This window comes from Pristiophorus japonicus, chromosome 6, assembly GCF_044704955.1.
Source record: "Pristiophorus japonicus isolate sPriJap1 chromosome 6, sPriJap1.hap1, whole genome shotgun sequence".
NCBI lineage: Eukaryota > Metazoa > Chordata > Chondrichthyes > Pristiophoridae > Pristiophorus > Pristiophorus japonicus.
The window spans coordinates 184,922,911-184,935,528 of NC_091982.1; the positions used below are offsets into that span (position 1 = coordinate 184,922,911).

Below are 12,618 nucleotides of genomic sequence, written 5' to 3' on the forward strand. Positions count from 1 at the left end.
ACTGGAGATTAGAAGGATGAGAGGGGATCTCATAGAAATGTATAAGATTCTGATGGGACTGGACAGGTTAGATGCGGGAAGAATGTTCTCGATGTTGGGGAGGTCCAGAACCAGGGGACACAGTCTTAGGATAAGGGGTAGGCCTTTTAGGACTGAGATGAGGAGAAACTTCTTCACTCAGAGAATTGTTAACCTGTGGAATTCCCTGCCGTGTTGTTGATGCCAGTTCATTGGATATATTCAAGAGGGAGTTAGATATGGCCCTTACGGCTAAAGAGATCAAGGGGTATGGAGAGAAAGCAGGAAAGGGATACTGAGGGAATGATCAGCCATGATCTTATTGAATGGCAGTGCAGGCTTGAAGGGCCAATTGGCCTACTCCTACACCTATTTTCTATGTTTCAATGGACCCAAGTTTCGAGCCGCGCCTAGAACGGCGCAGTCCTGACCTGGACGCCCGTTTTTCGCGCCACAAAGTGCGCCTAAAAAAACCCTCCAGATTCTCCACCTCCCTGCAGGTCCTCTGGCCCTCAGCGCAGCGCAGCAGGAGCTGTAGGGGGCGGAGCCAGGTCCTTGCGCTGAAAACAGTGCCGGGACCTCTGCACATGCGCGCTACAGTGGGCGCGCATGTGCAGTAGCTCCAGGCGCCCAAAACTGTGTGGGAGGGGCCGAAGCATGCAGCCCCCTAGCCCTGGCTGAATGGCCTCACTGGGGCTGCGTGAATAAGGCTCCTCCCACGGCCAGCTCCTGCTTCCTCCCGACCCGACTCGACTCCCGCTTCCCGCCTCCGGACCCGTCACCAACACCGACCCGACTCCCGCTCCCCCCCCCCCCTGCCCCCGCCTCCTGACCGACCCCGACCCAACTCCCGCTCCCCCGACACCGAACCGACTCCCGCTCCCCCCCCGCCCCCGCCTCCGGACCGGACCCGACACCGACAACGACCCGACTCCCGCTCCCCCCACCCCCGCCCCCGGACTGGATCCGACCTGACCTCCCTCCCCCTGACCTGACCTCCCTCTCCCTCCCTCCCCCTGACCCGAACCGAACCGACCTCCCTCCCACCAACCCCCCAACCCGCGCTCCGCCCGACCCAACCTACCTGTAAATCTGGTGCTGGGGACCAATCTCCTTCCCCCCCCAATCTCCTTCCCCCCCCAATCTCCTTCCCCCCCCCAATCTCCTTCCCCATCCCCCAATCTCCTCCCCCCCCAATCTCCTTCCCCCCCCAATCTCCTTCCCCCCCCAATCTCCTTCCCCATCCCCCAATCTCCTCCCCCCCCAATCTCCTTCCCCACCCCACATCTCCTTCACCCCCCCAATCTTCTTCCCCCCATCTCCTTCCCCCATCTCCTTTCTCCCCCTTCTCCCCTTTATTCCCTTCTGCTTCCCCCTCCCCATCCCTCCCCCTTCTCCCCCATCACTCCCCCTTCCCTCCCTCTGCTCCCCCCTCTCTCCCTCTATCCCCCTCCTCCCCCTCCCCTCGCTGTCAGAAACACAGACACTGACAGACAGAGAATGAGAGACACACACAGACAGACAGAGAGATAGAGACACTGACAGAGACACACTGGAGGGGGGGGGGGGGGGTATCCCAGCATGCTGTTGGAGGGCTCCCGGTGCTGCAGTCGGTAAGTAGAAAATGTTTTATTTATTGATTTTAAAAAAAAATTATTTCTTATTCATTTTTTTTGATTGATTTATTGCTTGATTTATTGATGTATTTATCATTTATTATTGATGATGGCTCTTTATTTGTAAAACTGAAGTGTTTAATGTTTGTAAACTTCCCTTTAAACCCCCCCCCCCCACCATTCCCGACGCCTGATTTGTAACCTACGCCTGATTTTCTAAAGTGTAGACAAGGTTTTTTCGAGCGTACAAAAATCTTCACTTACTCCATTCTAAGTTAGTTTGGAGTAAGTTTTCACTCACGAAACTTTGAAATCAGGCGTAAGTGGCTGGACACGCCCCCTTTTGAAAAAAAAATTCTGTTCCAAAGTGAAACTGTTCTAACTGACTAGAACTGGAGCAAACTAAATGACGAGAATTCCGATTTCTAAGATACTCCGTTCTACACCAGTTGCTCCTAAAAATCAGAAGCAAATCATGTGGAAACTTGGGGCCTATGTTTCTATTCCTGCAGTTTGCAAGAAGCAATGCTGGGCGCAAGAAAAGCTTGTACATCCCTGGCATTCAGCAATGTTAAGGGCATTGGGGGATTGAAAATTTAAAAGGCCAGGGATTGCCTATTGCAATTGATTAGAGTGCTTGATTGTAGTCGGGAAACCATCATTTTTATTAATTCATTCTCGGGATGTGGGCCAAGTTTTAAAAATCTCAGTTCTCATTGCTAGCTCTCTAATACTGTGCCAAGGTGCCACAGCAAGTTTCTCTCCTCTCCTCCTGAGGCTGGCACTCCAAGCAATCTGCAAAGACACCTATCTAGTATTTGGAAATATTAAAAAGTGGAACAGAGTCACTATTATGGATAGATAGGATTCCTGCATCATCATACTCATGGCACCAGAGCAGAACCAGAGAAAATCTGGGTCACTTAACATTTTTTTTTGGCCTCAACATTTCACAATGTAGGACTGATGATTCATTGGGTTCAGGCGTTAAACCTATGGGAACCCTGTTTGGAATCAGACTGGTGATAAAAGATATCTATTTCTTTGCCTGTAATGGTACTACATGAATGTGCTTAGGGCAGTTTCAAGCTAGTTCTTAGTGTGCACAGGGTTACAGCACCAACTACCCAATGTTTGGAGCAAATCTGACAATAAATTGCCTATCTCATTCCAACAATCCATAAGAATAGACTGTGTTGAGGTGGAAAAATCTAAGGTTGACTCATAAGCCCCGGTGATGAGGCAGAGGAGAGGGAACTTCACTCATAGAAACATAGAAAATAGCTGCAGGAGTAGGCCATTCGGCCCTTCTAGCCTGCACCACCATTCAATGATGGCTGAACTCTGCACATGCCTGGTTGGGAGTGCTTGATGCCAACTTTGGGTGACAAAAATAAAAAACAATTCCAAATCCTGTCAGTGACATCTCTCATCTTGATGGAAGCAGCAAAATAAAAAAATGTATATTGTTTGGAGAAATTGGTTCCAAAAATCCATGTTGCAATTTGCACCCCCGTTACATTGACTGTATGGATTTATGGGCGTAGAAAAAGGGGCGGTGACCAAAGAGACCCTCATTCTGCAATTTGTAGTACAGCTCAGCAGTCCCTCCCAGCAGAAAAAAAATATGGGAAATGGGCAAAAGTATTCAGTGCCTGAAACAGCTTTAAAAGATATAATTCAAATGTTTGTTTCAGCTGTTGACATGGCTGTGCGTTCATTTAATGTTTCTTTCCTCACTTTCAAATATTCTGATTTGTCTCTTCTTGGCTTTAATTGGTGGTTTAATCCTGTAATAAACCATATTTATACCTCACCTGCACACCACCACTCGCTTTGCATAGTGAAAGTATTTTCATGATTTATGAAGAGTAAAGTCCTTAATTCCAGGAAAGGGTCCATTCAAAAACCATAAAACCTTCTCACTTCATAACAGTCTTTACCATTTGCTCCTTAATGCAATCATACCAGACAAACTGTCGGGATCACTATCTGCTTGGAGTTAATCAACCGTTCAGCCTAGTCTGTTCATTCTGTAATATTACAGAATTTCTTCGGAAAGCCATACCTTTAGCCACCGCATTCGTTATTGTCTACACGAACAGCTCCGTAGGTCGGGCTACAAAAGAGCCTGGGACATCGTGGCCCCACTGACCTGCGAGAGAACAGTTCCGCAGGATGGGCTACAAAAGAGCTGGAGCGGCATACTGTCATGTTTGTAACCTTCATGTAACTGTAACCTTCATGTAACAACACTGCATACTGTATACACCTAAGAAATGCACATCTTGACCACAGGGGGTGAACTTGTGGGAGACACTCCTCACCTGGTCATCCAGGTATATAAAGGGAGGTCCCACGCAGGGTCATCACTTCTTGGTCCTGTGAATAAAGGTGAGGGTCACAGAGTGACCTTGTCTGCAGAATGTGCCTCGTGTGAATTCATAGTAGTGTGTAAAGACACAACATTTGGCGATGAGAAACGGGAATCAACGACTCACAAGAATGGCCACAGGTAGCACAGAGGAACGGTACTGTGTTGATGAGGACTGGGACGATTTCGTTGAGAGGCTCCAGCAGAGCTTTGCCACGAAGGACTGGCTGGGAGAGGCAGCAGCTGACAAGCAAAGGGCGCACCTAATGACCAGCTGTGGACCTAAGACATACGCGCTGATGAAAGACCTGCTTGCACCCGAGAAGCCGGCGGACAAAACCTTTGAGAAGCTCAGCAAACTGATCGGTGAGCACCTCAAACCGGCGAGCAGTACACACATGGCCCGATACCGATTCTATACACACCGACGTCGGGAAGGACAGAGCATACCAGACTTTGTTGCGGACCTTCGGCACTTGGCCAGCCTCTGTAAGTTCACAGACGCCTGCAGGGGGGAGATGTTACGGGATTTCTTCATTGAGGGCATTGGTCACGCCGGGATTTTCAGAAAGCTATTTGAGACCAAGCACTTGACCTTGGAAGCAGCGGCGTTGATGGCTCAAACCTTCATGGCGGGGGAGGAGGAAACCAAGATAATATACGCGCGCAGCTCTGCTTCCAACGTAGCGATAGAGCAGGGAGTTAACATTGTAAACGCGACTCAGAACTCCGCAGGCAGGCAAGGGCAATTCGACACCAACCAGGCAGTAACAGACTCGAGAGTGGGTCCTCAACAGAGACAATGGTAGGTTGAACGGACATTTATACCACCACAAGGGACAATAAGTCCAGGGATGGTGCTATTGACACCCACAAACAGAGTGATCAAGAGTAATCAAAGAGACAATCAGAGAGGAATGCCTGATAACAGCTCTTTTGTTCACAACAAGCTCAGCTCATGCTGGAGGTGTGGGGGCAGACATGCTGCAAAAACCTGCAGGTTTCAACAATTCATCTGTAGAAATTGTAACTTCAGTGGACATTTAGCCAGAATGTGCAGGAAGCCCGCAGCGAGACTAATTTACAAGGCAAATGAACCACAAGAGGGGTCTGCAAGGCAGGTTTATGCTTGGGACACAGCAATGGAAGCTGAAGTTCAGCGGGTTCAGATGGCAAACATCCACAGCTCATACACAAAAACGCCACCTGTGATGATGAAAGTACTATTAAACGGCATCCCGGTATGCATGGAGCTGGACACAGGGGCCAGCCAGTTATTTTTGAGTGTCCAACAATTCAAGAAACTATGGCCACTCAGAGCTAGCAGACCCAAACTAGAACGCATTGACACGCAATTACAGACGTACACCAAAGCGATCATCCCAGTGTTAGGCAGTGCAATATTGTTGGTCACACATAATGGATCAGAGAACCGGCTGCCACTCTGGATTGTCCCGGGAAATGGTCTCGCGCTTTTGGGGAGGAGCTGGCTAGCCGAGATGAACTGGAAATGGGTGACATGCACGCCATTTCATCTGTGGAGCGAAGTTCATGCTCACAGGTCCTACAGAAATTTGAGTCACTATTTCAACCTGGTGTCGGGACCTTTAAGGGCACCAAAATAGTGATAAGCAACACCCTGGATGCCAGACCAGTGCACCATAAAGCCAGAGCTGTGCCGTATGTGATGTGGGAGAAAATTGAGAGCGAGTTGGACAGGTTGCTAAGAGAGGGCATAATCTCGCCCGTTGAATTCAGTGACTGGGCAAGCCCCATCGTCGCTGTCCTAAAAACAAATGGCTCAGTCAGAATCTGTGGCGACTACAAGGCCACTGTCAACCGAGTGTCATTACAAGACCAATACCCGCTTCTGAGAGTGGAGGATCTCTTTGCCATGCTGGCAGGCGGCAAGCTGTTCACCAAGTTGGACCTCACTTCAGCCCACATGACCCAGGAACTTGCCGAAGCTACTGACCACCATCACCACGCACAAGGGGCTGTTTGTCTACAACAGCTGTCCATTTGGCATTCGTTCAGCAGCCGCTATTTTTCAAAGGAACATGGAAAGCCTGCTCAAATCCATTCCTGGAACAATCGTATTTCAGGACGACATCCTTATCACGGGTCGAGACACCAAGGAACACCTCCACAACCTGGAAGAGTTGCTACACCGACTGGACCGGGTAGCCCTGTGACTAAAGAAGTCCAAGTGTGTGTTTTGGCCCCAGAGGTCGAGTTTTTGGGCCGGAGGGTTGCTGCAGACGGGATCTGGCCTACCAAATCCAAAATGGAGGCGATTCGTCGTGCGCCCAGGCCCGGCAACACATCGGAGTTGCGTTAATTTCTGGGACTCTTGAACTATTTCGGGAACTTTCTGCCGAATTTAAGCACATTGTTGGAGCCATTACACTTGCTCCTGTGTAAGGGTTGTGAATGGTTTTGGGGGGACTGTCAGGAACGGGCTTTCAATCGAGCGCGGAACCTGCTTTGTTCGAATAAGCTGTTGACCCTGTACAACCCCTGTAAGAAATTGGTTTTGACATGTGAAGCATCATCCTTTGGGGTTGGGTGCATGTTGCAGCAGAGTAATTATGAGGGCCAACTCCAACCAGTGGCTTATTCCTCCAGGTCGCTTTCCCAAGCAGAAAGGGGATATGGGATGTTTGAAAAGGAAGTACTCGCATGTGTCTACGGGGTGAAAAAGATGCACCAGTATCTTTTTGGCAGAAGGTTTGAGTTAGAAACGGACCACAAGCCGCTAACATCCCTGTTGTCAGACAGCAAAGCTGTCAATGCCAATGCGTCAGCTCGCCTACAGCGATGGACTCTCAAGCTGGCTGCGTAAGACGACACCATACGGCACCGGCCAGGCACCGAAAATTGCGCTGACGCGCTCAGCAAGCTTCCACTGGCCACCACTGAGGGGGCAGCGGAGCAAAGCGCTGTGATGGTCATGGCTGTCGATGCTTTTGACAGCGCAGGCTACCCCATCACAGCCCGCCAGTACAAAACCTGGACAAACAGAGATCCCCTCCTATCCTTGATTAAGAAATGTGTCCTGACTGGGGATTGGGCGCCGGCACACGGAGCATGCCCTGAAGAGGTCAGACCGTTTCACAGACAGATGGATGAGCCCTCCATCCAAGCCGACTGCCTACTATGGGGCAGCCGGGTAGTCATGCCCCAGAAGAGAAGGGAAGCATTCATCAGGGTACTCCACAGCGAGCACCCAGGCATTGTGCTAATGAAGGCCATTGCCTGGTCACATTTATGGTGGCCGGGAATTGACTCAGACCTGGAACATTGTGTTCGCAGGTGCACGATGTGTGCCCAGCTGGGCAATGCCCCCAGGGAGGCCCCACTCAGCCCGTGGCCCTGGCCCACCAAGCCATGGTCACGTATTCACGTAGACTACGTGGGCCCGTTAATGGGAATAATGTTCCTCATTGTTGTTGATGCGTACTCGAAATGGATCGAGTGCATCATATTGAATTCGTGCACGGATCCACCACTGTGGAGAGTCTGCGTGCAATCTTTGCGACCCACGGCTTGCCGGACATCTTGGTTAGCGACAACGGCCCGTGCTTCACTCGCTATGAATTCCGGGAGTTCATGTCGGGTAATGGCATCAAACATGTCAGGACAGCACCGTTGAAGCCGGCGTCCAATGGCCAGGCGGAACGTGCGGTCCAAATCATAAAACAGGGCATGCTCCGGATTCAAGGACCCTCCCTTCAATGCCATCTATCGCGCCTCCTGCTGGCGAGGAACTACTCATGAAATGTACACTTAAATCTCGGCTGTCCCTCATTCATCCAGTCCTATCAGACATTGTTGAGGGCAAGCGCCAGTCCCAAAATGAGTGCCATGACTGTAACTCAAAGGGGAGATGTATAGAAATTGATGACCCTGTATTTGTTCTTAATCAAGCTTTGGGGCCCAAGTGGCTTGAGGGTACTGTAATTGGCAAAGAGGGGAATCGGGTCATAGTGGTCAGACTTAACAATGGACAGATATGCCGCAAGCATATGGACCAAGTAAAGAAATGGTTCAGCATGGACACTGTGGAACCTGAGGAAGATCATGACATGCTGCCCACACCACTGCCAGTGAACGAGCAACAAGAACCGTCAGCAGCATGCACAGTCCCTGCGGCCAGCCCGGACGAGCCGGAATCACCACAGGTGACAGAGACGCATGCCAAGGCTCAACAACCAGAGCCCCAACTGCGGCGCTCCACGAGAGAGCGTCGACCGCCTGAAATACTTAATCTTTGACCCAAAGACATTGGGGGGAGGTGATGTCATGTTTGTAACCTTCATGTAACTGTAACCTTCATGTAACAACACTGCATACTGTATACACCTAAGAAATGCACACCTTGACCACAGGGGGTGAATTTGTGGGAGACACTTCTCACCTGGTCATCCAGGTATATAAGGGGAGGTCCCACGCTGGGTCATCACTTCTTGGTCCAGTGAATAAAGGTGAGGGTCACAGAGTGACCTTGTCCGCAGAATGTGCCTTGTGTGAATTTATAGTAGTGTGTAAGGACACAACACATACCACTTCAACCTCCAGCGCGAGCTGCTCCAAGGATTTTGAGATGGGCGACTGGGTGACATCATCAAAACCCTGGTCGCCGTTTTGGAGCATGGGCAGGAACATCGGCAGGTACAGAGGAGTGGGTACAGGAAGGCCGGGGCGGATGAGCGGCGAGTGTTTGTGGTGAGATGCGGTGAATGTTTATGGTGGAGGAGCGGTAAGAGATCGTGGCGGAGGTGTGACAGATGAGGGTATGGGGCCCAGAAGAGCCGAGGGCCCAGGGGCAGCACGGGCCAGCCAACACTGCGATATGTGTGCGCGCTAGGTCTGTGCAGCAGAGCAGGTCTCCAGTCGTCTTGGTTAATTCTTGTCACTGGACTAAGACTAGCTCTGTCAAGCCCGTGTGATGGCTGGGGTGCAACGGTGACCACATGTTAAAAAAAAATTCACGCACAGGCATCTTCCACCCCCTCAATTGGAGTTCAGGATTGGAACATCAGGTCCTTTATCGAAACACTTGTGAACTCGTGGAAGCAAGTCATCCTCATTCGAGGGACTGCCTATGATATGGCGATGCTTTATTTAAACACATTTAACTTGCCCCGCCAGAATTGGCATTAAATGGAGGCACACATCCTGGAAATTCTGGTTCTTTAATCCAATCTACTCGAGTGCATGCTGGTGAAAGGGTGGACATAGCAAAAGGAACTTTGGGGGATTGAATAAATGGGCAAAACAATGGTGACAATTATGAGGACCCAAGTTGGGCTACCATTGCATGGCAAACTCGTCACTATAAACGCAGATTTTTGGGGATCATATCATCTTTTTGAATAAGTAAATTCTTTAAAAATGCGTCTTGTGCATTTTAGCCTCTTTCTAAAGAAATTCAAATATTGACATGAGATTAAAACATGGCTTACTTCAGTAGTTTGTTACAAGTGCAGACCCACAGCCCAGTGCCCTGACTGGTCTCTGCAAGTTCTCTCTAACCACAGTTATATTTGCTACTGGCTAGAATACTGACTCTGGCTCCTACAAAACTATCAGAGAGAGATGACATTAGCTTGGATGATGTGGAATCTATATGGGTAGAGCTGCAGAACACTAAAGGGCAAAAATCGTTAGTGGGAGTTGTGTACAGACCTCCAAACAGTAGTAGTGATGTTGGGGAGGGCATCAAACAGGAAATTAGGAGTGCATGCAATAAAGGTGCAGCAGTTATAATGGGTGACTTTAATATGCACATAGATTGGGCTAGCCAAACTGGAAGCAATACGGTGGAGGAGGATTTCCTGGAATGCATAAGGGATGGTTTTCTAGACCAATATGTCGAGGAACCAACTAGGGGGGAGGCCATCTTAGACTGGGTGTTGTGTAATGAGAGAGGATTAATTAGCAATCTCATTGTGCGAGGCCCCTTGGGGAAGAGTGACCATAATATGGTGGAATTCTGCATTAGGATGGAGAATGAAACAGTTAATTCAGAGACCATGGTCCAGAACTTAAAGAAGGGTAACTTTGAAGGTATGAGGCATGAATTGGCTAAGATAGATTGGCTAATGATACTTAAGGGGTTGACTGTGGATGGGCAATGGCAGACATTTAGAGAACGCATGGATGAATTACAACAATTGTACATTCCTGTCTGGCGTAAAAATAAAAAAGGGAAGGTGGCTCAACCGTGGCTATCTAGGGAAATCAGGGATAGTATTAAAGCCAAGGAAGTGGCATACAAATTGGCCAGAAATAGCAGCGAACCTGGGGACTGGGAGAAATTTAGAACTCAGCAGAGGAGGACAAAGGGTTTGATTAGGGTAGGGAAAATGGAGTACGAGAAGAAGCTTGCAGGGAACATTAAGGCGGATTGCAAAAGTTTCTATAGGTATGTAAAGAGAAAGAGGTTAGTAAAGACAAACGTAGGTCCCCTGCAGTCAGAATCAGGGGAAGTCATAACGGGGAACAAAGAAATGGCAGACCAATTGAACAAGTACTTTGGTTCAGTATTCACTAAGGAGGACACAAACAACCTTCCGGATATAAAAGTGGTCAGAGGGTCTATTAAGGAGGAGGAACTGAGGGAAATCTTTATTAGTCGGGAAATTGTGTTGGGGAAATTGATGGGATTGAAGGCCGATAAATCCCCAGGGCCTGATGGACTGCATCCCAGAGTACTTAAGGAGGTGGCCTTGGAAATAGCGGATGCATTGACAGTCATTTTCCAACATTCCATTGACTCTGGATCAGTTCCTATCGAGTGGAGGGTAGCCAATGTAACCCCACTTTTTAAAAAAGGAGGGAGAGAGAAAGCAGGGAATTATAGACCGGTCAGCCTGACCTCAGTAGTGGGTAAAATGATGGAATCAATTATTAAGGATGTCATAGCAGCGCATTTGGAAAATGGTGACATGATAGGTCCAAGTCAGCATGGATTTGTAAAAGGGAGATCATGCTTGACAAATCTTCTGGAATTTTTTGAGGATGTTTCCAATAAAGTGGACAAAGGAGTACCAGTTGATGTGGTATATTTGGACTTTCAGAAGGCTTTCGACAAGGTCCCACACAGGAGATTAATGTGCAAAGTTAAAGCACATGGGATTGGGGGTAGTGTGCTGACGTGGATTGAGAACTGGTTGTCAGACAGGAAGCAAAGAGTAGGAGTAAATGGGTACTTTTCGGAATGGCAGGCAGTGACTAGTGGGGTACCGCAGGGTTCTGTGCTGGGGCCCCAGCTGTTTACATTGTACATTAATGATTTAGACGAGGGGATTAAATGTAGTATCTCCAAATTTGCGGATGACACTAAGTTGGGTGGCAGTGTGAGCTGCGAGGAGGATGCTATGAGGCTACAGAGTGACTTGGATAGATTAGGTGAGTGGGCAAATGCGTGGCAGATGAAGTATAATGTGGATAAATGTGAGGTTATCCACTTTGGTGGTAAAAACAGAGAGACAGACTATTATCTGAATGGTGACAGATTAGGAAAAGGGAAGGTGCAACGAGACCTGGGTGTCATGGTACATCAGTCATTGAAGGTTGGCATGCAGGTACAGCAGGCGGTTAAGAAAGCAAATGGCATGTTGGCCTTCATAGCGAGGGGATTTGAGTACAGGGGCAGGGAGGTGTTGCTACAGTTGTACAGGGCCTTGGTGAGGCCACACCTGGAGTATTGTGTACAGTTTTGGTCTCCTAACTTGAGGAAGGACATACTTGCTGTTGAGGGAGTGCAGCGAAGATTCACCAGACTGATTCCCGGGATGGTGGGACTGACCTATCAAGAAAGACTGAATCAACTGGGCTTGTATTCACTGGAGTTCAGAAGAGTGAGAGGGGACCTCATAGAAACGTTTAAAATTCTGACGGGATTGGACAGGTTGGATGCAGGAAGAATGTTCCCAATGTTGGGGAAGTCCAGAACCAGGGGTCACAGTCTAAGGATAAGGGGTAAGCCATTTAGGACCGAGATAAGGAGAAACTTCTTCACCCAGAGAGTGGTGAACCTGTGGAATTCTCTACCACAGGAAGTAGTTGAGGCCAATTCACTAAATATATTCAAAAGGGAGTTAGATGAAGTCCTTACTACTCGGGGGATCAAGGGGTATGGCGTGAAAGCAGGAAGTGGGTACTGAAGTTTCATGTTCAGCCATGAACTCGTTGAATGGCGGTGCAGGCTAGAAGGGCTGAATGGCCTGCTCCTGCACCTATTTTCTATGTTTCTATGTTTCTATGACAAATTATTTAAATCAGTATCCAATGGTGAAAGGATGGTGTTCTCACTCAGTGTGCCATCCAGTCCCCATGGACAGCTTATTTAACTTTTATCAAAAAACTGCGGATGCTGGAAATATGAAATAAAATGGAAATACTCAGCAGGTCAGGCAGCATCTGTGGAGAGAGAAACAGAGTTAATGGCCCCGATATTACTGAGAGGTGGAGAGAGAATGAGTGGGAACTTTAGTGGTCGGGAAACCCAGAATTACGGGTTTCCCTCAGGTCCTGCCGAATTTAACTTTCTATAATGTACTTAACTGTCTACTTTCTAATAACTCTGTAATGTTTAAATGC

General features: G+C 48.7%; 1 protein-coding gene across 1 annotated transcript in view; it reads left to right on the forward strand.

Annotated features, from left to right (window-relative positions):
* Positions 1-12,618, forward strand: part of LOC139266235 (probable cation-transporting ATPase 13A4) — a 125,164-nt gene that overhangs the window by 32,404 nt on the left and 80,142 nt on the right. The window lies entirely within an intron of this gene.